Source organism: Humulus lupulus, chromosome 5 (genome assembly GCF_963169125.1).
Source record: "Humulus lupulus chromosome 5, drHumLupu1.1, whole genome shotgun sequence".
Classification (NCBI taxonomy): Eukaryota; Viridiplantae; Streptophyta; class Magnoliopsida; order Rosales; family Cannabaceae; genus Humulus; species Humulus lupulus.
The window spans coordinates 161,843,458-161,855,252 of NC_084797.1; the positions used below are offsets into that span (position 1 = coordinate 161,843,458).

At 37.5% G+C, this 11,795-nt stretch overlaps 1 non-coding gene across 1 annotated transcript; it reads left to right on the forward strand.

Moving 5' to 3' along the window:
- The first annotated feature begins 8,785 nt into the window (after positions 1–8,785).
- LOC133780969 (small nucleolar RNA R71) lies at positions 8,786–8,892 on the forward strand. Its single transcript, XR_009869772.1, has one exon. It is a non-coding gene; the product is annotated as a small nucleolar RNA R71 (small nucleolar RNA).
- Positions 8,893–11,795: the final 2,903 nt, after the last annotated feature.

The window sequence follows — 11,795 nt, forward strand, 5'->3', positions numbered from 1 at the left end:
GACATGAAGAACTGATCCTTGAAGTCGTTGGGGTGGCTGGGCAGCTCGATGACCGCAGCCGTACTGGGAAATCGGGTGAAGTAGTAAAACTCGTCGCCTCGCCCCCACTGATCCGGGCTCGCCTTGAGGTAGAAAAAGTATAAAATGTCCGCAGGAGTGGGGACCTCCCACTCGTGCATCTGAAATAAATATCTCAACCTCGCCAACAATCGATAATAGTTGGGGGGGGAGCTGAAATGGGGCCAACCTCACGTAATTCAGGAAGTTAGCAAAATACTGATCCAACGGGAGGAAGGCCCCCGCCTTAAAATGCTCGCCGCTCCAGGCCGCGAATGATTCGTCGAGCGGCGCACAGCTCCGCTCGCCTTCAAAGGGAGGTCGGGCAATCACTGACGCCCTCCCCAACGCAATGTTGTGGGAGAGGAATATCTTATTGATCTTTGTCTGGTCGGTAATCTTTGAGACGATCCTCTCCGCCTCAAAAAATGCATCAGGAGCCACCTCGAGCTCCTTCTCCACTGCTGGCCAAAAATGGGGGATCGGGGAGTCAGGCATCATTGCTTTTCCTTTATCCTGCTGGGAGGTCGAGCTGCCAATGGTCTTCTGTGGGGCATTCCTCTTTGGTGCCATCTGGTCGCCTAACAAACAAAAAAAAATATTTTAGAAAAGGCGACCTAAGCATGAGGAAGAATCCAAGTGTTATTTGCACGAGCTGATGTAAGCCCAGCCCGTGGAGAGTGAGACCACGCGGTTCTATGAACACGCGTCTGTGTTCCCAACAGATCCCCGATTACTCAGAATTCGTGTGTCAGGAGGGTCATGACAGAATTTGCCTTGGGGGGAACGTTTCAGTAGGCAAAGAAGGAAAAACCGCCTGTGAAGCGTGTCCCCTAAGCTACCCGGTTTTGCACCCAAAATATGTCAAAAATCCTACCCATAAATTGTCCCCAGAAAAGGCATCCTGTAAACCATACTCTTAAGTGATTTCCTACAGCAAAAATACCCTAACCTAAAAGGCTTTCACCCTCCGTATCCACAAAAACCAGTAAACCCTTGCATGTGGCTACAGTAAATATTTACCTAAGCTACAGTGAAAAATATTTTCAAAACACACAAGGTCAGGAGACTTACAGTGTTTGGTTGGGAGGTGGATGAAGGTGTTGCCTAGGTGAAAGCTTCGTCAGAGTATTGGCTTCCAAAGCTTTGAAGAAATCCTCACGTCTGAGTTTCTTAAGCAACTGAGAATGGCGGTCGCAAAGAAGAGGGTTCCTTTTTCGTCTGAAATGAAGAGAGAAGAAGGAGAGAAGTTCTGAGGAATTTCAAATGAAAGGGTGGCCCATGCGTAGGGTGGCCACCCCTTTTATATACGTGAAGGTTCACGTATAGAGGGCCGTTGGATTGCCCTGATGAGGGATCCGAGGCCCCCCACTCGAAATACGAAACGACGGCTGGGCATAGGCTAGGCCATTAAATGCGGTTCTCGTAAGACGTACCGTCACCAACCACGATGTTCCACGTATCAGGCGCCTGCGTAAGGTGTGGAATGTGAAGAGTTCATGTGGAAGCCTAAAAGCCCCTACTGTGGCCCTACCCGACGTCGTATACCACGAGCAAAGGCTTGGGGGGCAGATGTACGCCCTGATTTTCCCACGGGCTGATTAGCGAGCTGAGTTGCGGCCTAATCATGATTATCTCGTGGACATCCCTCATGACCGGAGCTGCCGTCATAAGGTCATACCTCCTTAGCTCGAGGCAGCACAAGGGTTCGCCAAGATTGCCTAAGACTTGAGTCCGAACTCTGGAGGCCGAAGGTCGAGTTAAGTATCCAGCTCGCGGTACGAGCTGGATATGAAGGCTATGACCCTTTGTAAAGTCAACACATGCAAGGTAAACGTACATATATCAGACATCACGTGTCTGATATGCCCCTGACATCTCGGACACGCAGCAGGAACATGCGTATTCAGACACCCACGACTGGGTTGGGCCGTGCGGCCCATTATCTCCTTACCTATTGATTTGACCACACTTATGTGTCAGGTTTAGGAATTAATCATGAATGTCACAGAGTTGATATGATAGGTAAGAAGGTCACGGGATGACCTTCTTACCAACTCCCAGGTGCCTTCTCCTATAAATATGGAGACCCTGGGAGTAAATAAGGGTTGGATTATCTCTTGTAAGAAAGGTCCTATAATCATATACTCATAATAGAGCAATAATATTGACTAGTGGAGTAGAAGGATTTTAACCTTTGAACCACTTAAAAACTGTGTCTTGAGTCACCTTTCCATTTTCTAAGATCATATATCTGTTTCGGTTCATTATCAGCACTAATCCCTTTCTCTTCTTTTCTTAATTACCTGTTGGCGAAGAACCGCGTCAACAAGACACATAATCAACTCCAACAATAATATATTACTAAAAGAGTTAGGAAAAGGTCCCATATAATCAATGCCCCAAACATCAAATATGTCAATAATAAGAATAGGATTTAAAGGCATCATGTTTCTTTTAGTTAAACTTCCTAACTTTTGGCAACGTTCACAAGCTTTGCAATAAACATATGTATCACGAAAGATAGTAGGCCAATAAAAACCACATTGTAAAAATTTAGCAGTTGTTTTCTTACCACTAAAATGTCCTCCACATGCATGATCGTGACAAAAAGATATGATTTTAGATTGGTCACAATTTGGAATGCATCTTCTAATTATTTTATCAGGAAAGTATTTAAACAAGTAAGGATCATCCCAAATAAAAAATTTCACCTCAGAATAAAATTTAGATTTATCATGCTTAGACCAATGAGATGGTATTTCTTTAGTGACCAAATAATTAACAATATCAGCATACCAAGGCAAGGAAGAAACATGCATCAATTGTTCATCAGGAAAAGTTTCAATGATAGGAGTGGAGTCATGTATAGTTTCAACAGCTAGTCTAGATAAATGATCAGCAACAACATTTTTAGTGTAACGACCCAAATTTCCTAATAAGGTTTTGGACGTTGATTAGGAGGCCGGGAGGGCCATAATTGATTTATTGTGCTATTATATGATTATATGCATGATTATGTGGGTCATATTATTATATGATGATAAAGGCATGCATGGGGTTATATACTCTGTTGTGAGGGTGTTTTGGTAATTTGGCTCATTGAGAGCGTAATTGCATAATTTTGTGTATATTGGTAGGATAATATTGAGACCACATTATTATGTGGATATGTTTGCAGCTTGTGACTCAAGGCGATCCTAACAAGCGGTTTAGCGGGAAAGTCACAACGGGGATCTATACCCGGCTCGGGGTGAGCCTGGGGATGTATCTGGGAATTTGGGGAATATATTGGAGACGATTTGATATTGAGAAATATAATTGGTGATTAGTTGGGTATCAGAAAGTAAGCGGTAAATATTAAAGACACTAAAGGAATTAGCGGGAATTGGGAATAATGACCAAAATGCCCCTAGAGTGATTTAAAGGTTTAGTTATTATTGGGAGGGCAAGGTGGTCATTTGGCTTACTAAAGGATATGTTATATTCTGCTTTATAATTTTAGTGGAAGTTGTAGATAGACTCAGAAGCTTAAGGAAAAGAAAAGAAGAAGGAAGGAGAGAAAAACAGAACACTTAGAGCTGGACTCCCAGGGTAAGCTCAGGATGGAGCTTAGGGCTAAAGACCTTGGTGAAGCTAGAAGAACTAGCAGGGTTTAGCCAGTCAATTGAGGTAAGTTTCAAGGTTTCCTGAAGTGCTTTTCTGAGTTTTAATGAGATGGTTTCTAAGCTTGAGTTTTGGATGGAATAAAGGGATATGAACTTGAGGAGTTGAAGGGCTTGAGGCTGGTTGGATGCTAGGGATAACTTAAGGTCGAAATCCTCCATAGAAGATGTTCTGAGTTTCTGGTTGAATCTTTCAGTTCTTGGGTTCAATGTTTGTTTTTCTAGTTTGATGATGCATGTGGTTAAGTCTTGTGTTATTGAGTTGTTGGGGTGATATATAGGTGATGGTAGACTCAATTTGGTGTGTGGTTGAGGGTTGGAAGGGTTCCAAGGGGTTTTGGTTGGGGAAAATCGAAGAAGGGAAAACAGGGTGTTGCTGGTCTGTGACTAGCGCTGTAGCGCTAGCCTTTGGGTGCTACAGCGCTAGGCTTGGGCTTTATGGGCGTTTTGGTTCTACTTGTAGCGCTATAGCACCCTCCTTAGAGCGTTGTAGCGCTACCCTATTTCCAGAAAGAGGTTTTTGAGTTTTTCCTTAGGGTTTTTGCCCGGGGGCTCGGGGTTTGATTCCACCACCCCGTTTGGTGGAATTAAGGCTTCCCGGGGGCTCGAGATTGGTCCCGAGGCTAGGTTTTGGATTTGAATTTTGGTGGTGATTCTGATCTATGGCTATGACTAGGTACGCGCTAAGGTTCAGACGGGATCGTGCTTGAGGATCAATTGAACGAGCTAGCGAAATCTAAAGGTAAGAAAACTGCACCTGATTATGTGGTTAGGTTGGGACTAAGTGTTCCCTATGTTTGTATGCATTGTTATGTGAATTTGATTAACCATGTGAACATGATGGGACTAAGAGCTCCCTATATTTGTATATCATGTCATGAGATGGTATTATGCCATGGGACATGTGATAACCGGCCTAAGGGTGTCAGAATCAATATTTGCGCACAGGGCGCGGCTTAGCCACTGGTAGCTGAGGCAGCTTATTTATCACTGAGCTCGGTTAAGCTGGCTGGAGTCAGTGGGTATAACACTGGGGGCGGCCTAAGTGAGCCGAAGACAGTGGGTTAAAGAGAGGGTGCGACCTAAGGGCGCCGACCCTGAATATTATTTGATGGATGTGATAAACTGTTGATTATGAATGTGAATATTGTGCTATGGATATGATTTGTTGATTGTCTGGATGACAAATTGTTAATTTGTTGAGTGTTATCACTGATTGGATAAATGTTATGAATTTCTGAATTCCTGGTTACGCGTTGTGGAATATTTGGTTATTGATGTTGATCTTTCTATGATATCATGCTTTCTTGCTGGGCCTCGGCTCACGGGTGCTACGTGGTGCAGGTAAAGGCAAGGGTATGCTGAGTCAACCATGAGTTGGAGAGCTCTGGGGGCGAGGTGTACATTGTCAGCTGCTCGGTCGCCACGGTCGAGGAATTGTATAGGGATGGAAACCGAAAATGTGTATTTTGCCATTAGAGTGGCTTGAATTATTTATAACCTTTGGAATTTGCTGTAACTAAGTCATCTAAACCCTGTTTTGAGTTTCCATGTATTAAACTGTCATTTTTAATGAAAATAGCCTGTTTGTGACCAAAATCTTTTATTCCTAATCCGTTGATGGCGTTGGATTCACGTTTTGTTTAAATGACTTGATTAGCAAGTCTTGCACTATTTTAATCACACAGTGTAACGGTCTTGGTTATCCAGGGCGTTACATTTAGAGCCTTTTTTATCACGTATTTCTAAGTCGAATTCTTGTAAAAGTAGGATCCAACGGATCAAACGAGACTTAGCATCTTTTTTCGACAAGAGATATTTTAATGCAGCATGATCAGAATAAACAATAATTTTAGAGCTTGACAAATAAGATCTAAATTTCTCCAATGCAAAAACAACAACAAGAAATTCTTTCTCGGTTGTGGAATAATTTACTTGAGCATCATTTAAAGTTTTGCTAGCATAGTAAATTACATGAGGTATTTTTTTCAAATATTTGTCCTATGATAGCACCAATAGCATAATCAGAAGCATCGCACATTATTCCAAAAGGTATTTTCCAATCAAGGGGTCGAATAATGGGTGCAGTAGTCAATAAATTTTTCAAAGGAAACATGAAAATTATTATCAAAGACAAAAGCATTTTCTTTTCCAAGTAAATGGCATAAAGGCTGAGAATTTTTGCTAACGTCTTTTATAAATCTTCTATAGAAACTGACATGGCCTAGGAATGATCTAATTTCTTTCACATTTTTAGGTGGGGGAAGTTTTCAAATAAGATCAACTTTAGCTTTATCAACTTCTATTCTCTCAGATGAGATTACATGACCTAAAACAATTCCTTTTTTAACCATAAAATGACATTTTTCCCAGTTAAGCACAAGTTTTTTCTCTTTGCAACGAATTAAAACAAGTGAAAGATGGTGCAAACATTCATCAAAGGAAGAACCTAACACAGAAAAATCATCCATAAACACTTCAAGGAATCTTTCAACCATGTCAGAAAAAATTGAAATTATACACCTTTGAAAAGTCGCAAGTGCATTGCATAATCCAAAAGGCATGCGGTGATAGGCAAAAGTCGTAGGTGCATTGCATAATCCAAAAGGCATGCGGTGATAGGCAAAAGTCCCAAAAGGGCATGTAAATGTAGTATTTTCTTGATCTTCTGGGGCAATGGGGATTTGGTTATATCCCGAATACCCATCAAGAAAGCAATAATATGCATGGCTAGCTAAACGTTCAAACATTTGATCAATAAAGGGTAATGGAAAATAGTCTTTTCAAGTAACATTATTAGCTTTCTATAGTCTATGCACACTCTCCACCCCGTTAGTACCCTAGTAGGGATTAATTCATTTTTCTCGTTTTCAACAACTGTGATCCCAGACTTCTTAGGAACAACTTGAATTGGACTAACCCATTGACTATCAGAAATAGGGTAAATGATACCTACGTCTAGTAATTTAATGATCTCTTCTCTCACTACTTCTTTCATATTTGGATTTAGCCTTCTTTGACATTCCCGAGAGGTTTTAGCATTCTCTTCTAGATGGATTCTATGCATACCTATGGATGGGATAATTCCTTTAATGTCTCCAATGGTCCAACCTATGGCCTCTTTATGTTTTCTAAGGAAATCTAACAATTTATCTTCTTGTTCTTTATCTAAGGCGAATGCTATGATAACAGGCAAGGTTTCAGACTCTCCTAGAAAAGCATATTTTAAATTTTTAGGCAAATGTTTAAGGTGTAACTTTGGAGACTCGGAAATTGATTGAACATGTTCTAAAGGTGAAAAAGGTTCAAGTTTGGTTTCATTTAAGGGTATAGACTCTAGAAAAGAATTCTCATCATCATTAGAATCAGCAACATGCAAGTTCATACCAAAGTATTTTTCACAAAATTCAAGTAAGTCATTTCCATCATCTTCACAAATACTATCTATCATGTTAACTTCATGCACTTCCTCACATCAATAGATTTAGCAACATTAAATACATTCAATTCAACAGTCATATTTCCAAAAGATAACGTCAAAATACCATTACGACAATTAATGATTGCATTAGATGTAGCTAAGAATGGTCTACCTAAAATGATAGGAATTTGAGCATGCACATTTTCCACAGGTTGAGTATCAAGAACAATGAAGTCAACATGAAAGTAAAATTTATCAACTTTTATCAAAACACCCTCTATAATGCCTCTAGGAATTTTCACAGAACGATCGGCTAATTGAAGAGTTATAGAAGTAGGTTTTAGTTCACCAAGACCAAGTTGCTTATAAACAGAATAAGGCAATAAATTCACACTAGCATCCAAATTAAGTAAAGCCTTGTTAATAAAATTATCACCAATAATGCATGAAATTATGGGACACCCAGGATCTTTATATTTAACAAGACTCTTATATTGAATAATGGAACTAGCTTGTTCAGTTAAAAATGTCTTTTTAGGAACATTAGTGTTTCTTTTGACAGTTGAAATAGGCAGGGATTTGTTTAATGGCATCTAAGAAGGGGATATTGATACTAACTTGTTTAAAAACTTCTAAGATGTCATTATATTGGCTGCCTTTTTTAATTGGAAGTAATCTTTGTGGGAATGGGGCTTTTGGAATGAAAGGATGGATTAGAGTTTCCTTGTTTGAAGAGTCATTGGCATTAGAACTAGAAGGTTGACTCTTTTCTTTTTCTTTTTCAACCTCGAGTATGTAATCAGGTTTGAAAATGTTCTTTCCAGACCTAAGAGTTGAAATTGATTTGACTTCTCCATTATAACTAGACTTTCCTATCTCATATTGACCTTTTGGATTAGGGATGGTTTGACTAGGGAATGTTCCTTTTTCTTTATCAGCTAAAGCAGTAGCGAGTTGTCCTACTTGTGTCTCGAGTTTGGTAATTGATTGAGACTAATTTTGTAGGATTTGTTGAGTGGATTGCATAAATTGTTGTAAATTATCTTCTAAGGAAGGTTTCCTTTGTTGAAGATATGGTTGATTTTGTGGGGCATGAGTTTGGTTTTGCGTGTTGTATTGGTGCCCTTGATTCATTTGAGGTTGGTTTTGTCTCCAAGAAAAGTTTGGATGGTTTCTCCAATTTGGATTATAAGTGGATGAAAATGGGCTATCATTTGGTTTCCCATAAGCATGAAGAACATTAGGCTCCTCAGAAAAGGCTTCTTGGTAGGAAGGACATGATTGGGCATTATGGCAAGGACTAGAACATATAGAACAAACATCTTTTCTTGGTTGTATTGGAGAATTTATAGTTTGGCTTATGGCTAAAGCTTCTACTTTTCTCGCTAATTTGTCTAAGGATGTTCTTAAGTCTAATTCATCTTTTACTTCATACCTTCCTCCACTTTTTGTTGAATTAGTTGACCTAGACCTAGGATCAAAATAATTCCATTGTTGTGAATTGACAGGCAAATCTTCAAGGGTGTCTCAAGCCTCTTGTCCTTGAAATTTTAAAAAAAATTTGGTATGCATAGATTGAATCATTTGACGATTAGAGGGAGTCAAACCATCATAAAAATATTTTACAAGTCTCCATTTTTCAAAACCATGATGAGGACATTTTAATAATAAATCTTTAAATCTTTTCCAACATTCATAAAACTCTTCATTATCTTTTTGAAAAAACTCGGAGATTTCTCTCCTTAGACTATCAGTTTTAGACATAAGAAATTTTTTTAGCAAGAATTTATTATAAAGTTGATCCCATGTAGTTATAGACCCCGTGGGAAGGGAATTAAACCAAGCTTTTGATTTGTCTTTTAATGAAAAAGGGAATAGTCTTAGTTTGACCGACTCATCAGAAAAATTTTGAAATTTAAATGTTGAGCAAATTTCTAAGAAATATTTGACATGCATGTAAGGATCCTCTCTATCTAACCCATAAAAAGATGACAACAATTGAATGATTGATGGTTTAAGCTCAAAATGGGTAGCAGAAGTGGTAGGAAAAACAATACATGAAGGGGCATTAGATGAAATGGATGCAAAATATTCAAGCACAACATTTTCATCAACATGATTTCTATTAGCATTAGCAATTGGTTCCATGGTGCTCAAATTTTCAATTTCAAACAAAGATAAGCGTCTTTTTACTAATTGATTTTTAGAGTTACGTTCCCAATGATGCATACAATTTTCACAAACAAGGCAACAAAGATAATCTCAAACAAGCAATTTTCTGATGTGGAAGATCAGTTAAAACCGCAACCACAGAGCATATTTATAATTTTTAGAGATTTCACAACAGTATAATTTTTATGGTTTACTTGTCCTCAGACCTATTTGATTCCACTTACTCGCACACTACTAACAACTCTCCGAGGTTAATTAATAGAGGCGGATTGGGAATTTTGTTCAAATTTCCTTTAAGAAAAAATTGCTTATGCTGAAAGGACAAGGTTTAGGTTTTTTTTCAAGTATTTTTTTTTTCACAATTACACAATAATATGATAAAATACAAAGAAAAATAAGGTAAAATTAAATAAGACTATAAAAAATTAGGCAAGAGTAGGGAGGCATAGCATGCCATCAACCATAACAAAAATAAGGTTAAAGTTAGGAGGCACAAGTGCCATCAACTAAAACATAAGATAAAAGACTCGGAGGTAAAATTGTCATAAACTAGTAAATTGCAAAAAATATATATATATAATAACAACAAGATAAATAAAGAAAATTACAACAAATGTTAGGAGGCACAAGTGCCATCAACTATAAAAATTAAGAAGATAGATTAATAGGAGGCACAAGTGTCGTCAACTAAAAAAACAATAAATATAAATATATAAGTAAGCTTTTTTTTATGGGTGGTAGAATCGTCCCAACTTTTCTTTTTATCTTTTTTTTTAGATTTTATATAAATAAATATTTTTTATATTTTTGTATATATAATTTTTTTAAATGCAAAAAATTTAAATAATTAGTAGAAGAATTCACTGACCTTGAGAAAAAGTTCGTTTCTTTTTCTTGCAACTCCCCGACAACAGCACCAAAAACTTGATGGACCCAAAATGAGTATGTTTTAAATATTTATATTGCAAGCGCACGAATCGTTCATATAGAATAGTGATCGTGTAAGCAAGGATGTCGAACCTAAAGGAGTTGTCTAAAATAAAAAAAGAAAACTATTTTAAACCAAAATTAATAAATTCTAACCTAGCTCCAAAGATTGATGAGATTTAATGTCATGAACATAAAATAAACGATTTAAAATAAAGCTATTTAAGAGAATAAAAATAAATCAATTATGATTTGAAAATAAGTTGTAAAAGAAAGATTATTAAGATACTAGAATCCACAAAATGTAAGTTTAATAATACTTATTAATATATTGATTCCCAAGTTTTAGTGATAATTAAAATAAGTCAAACTATCATTTTCCAAATAGATTTATAATTTTAAGTACAAACTATTTCTAAAAAGATAGGAATTTTCTTCACTTTTCAAAAAAAATATAATTTCAAAGTATTTAATGTGAATCAACCTAATAAAACAACAAAAAATCAAATAACATTATTTATAAGGCAAAACATAATATTTTTGTTCGAAGCATTGGATGTGTACAATTTAATGACACATCTTACACAAAGAATATTATGTTTTACAAAATGAAGAACAAAGTGCAATATTATCTAACAATTCAAAATATGAGATATTAAAGATGAAAGACATATATGAAGAAGAAAAAACCATTGACTTTTTTACATTACAAGGGAAATCAACATACAACATAAATATTATCTAGCTACAAGTTGCTTCATCATGATCTTAATAATCTTGTGAAAAAGATTAGAAGCACATAACTTGAATAGAAATTACAAAATAAATAAAATACATACTTGAAAATGCTCTTGAAAAATACTAAAATGGAAGAGAGAATGGTAGAGAGAAATGGCAGAAAAGATGATGGTTACCCAAAAACTAAGCACCCTAAAAAGGTCTTAAAATTCTATATTTATAGCCAAAATAAGATTATTAAAATAATAAATTTAAATTAATTAAGTTGATTAGATTAATTAAATTAATAATAATATGGCAAGTAAGGGTAAATTCTAGGGTGTAATGATGGTTTGGGGTGAAAATGTGTAGAAAAGTTGGGTAAAAATGTGGCATTTTTTGACATCAGGGGACAGGGGACAAGGGAGCCATGTTGGGCTCAAGGGGAAAATGGCAGGCATGGGGGGCTGGTGGCAGGTGGCTGTTGGGGTCGGGCCTTGGGTGATTTGTAGGCCCATGTGGGCAAGGAAGGCTAGGCAGGCCTGGCTGCTGGGATCGAGCCCGAAAGGAGGTTAGAAAGCAGCAGACAGGCTGGAGGCGTTGGGCCTGGCTGGGCAGGCAGGCTGGGGTGGCTGGCTGCTAAGTCAAGTAGGCCTAGGGGCGTCGAGCCAGTGGTTTTTGCATCTTTTTACTTCTAACTTGTAATGACCCAACTTCTTCTAGACTTTGGACCATTAAAACTACTTATACATAGATACTATTCTTAAGAAAACTTACATACAAAATAGTCATAACTTTATTAAAAACTGTAAAACCAAGGTTAAAATACATAAAAT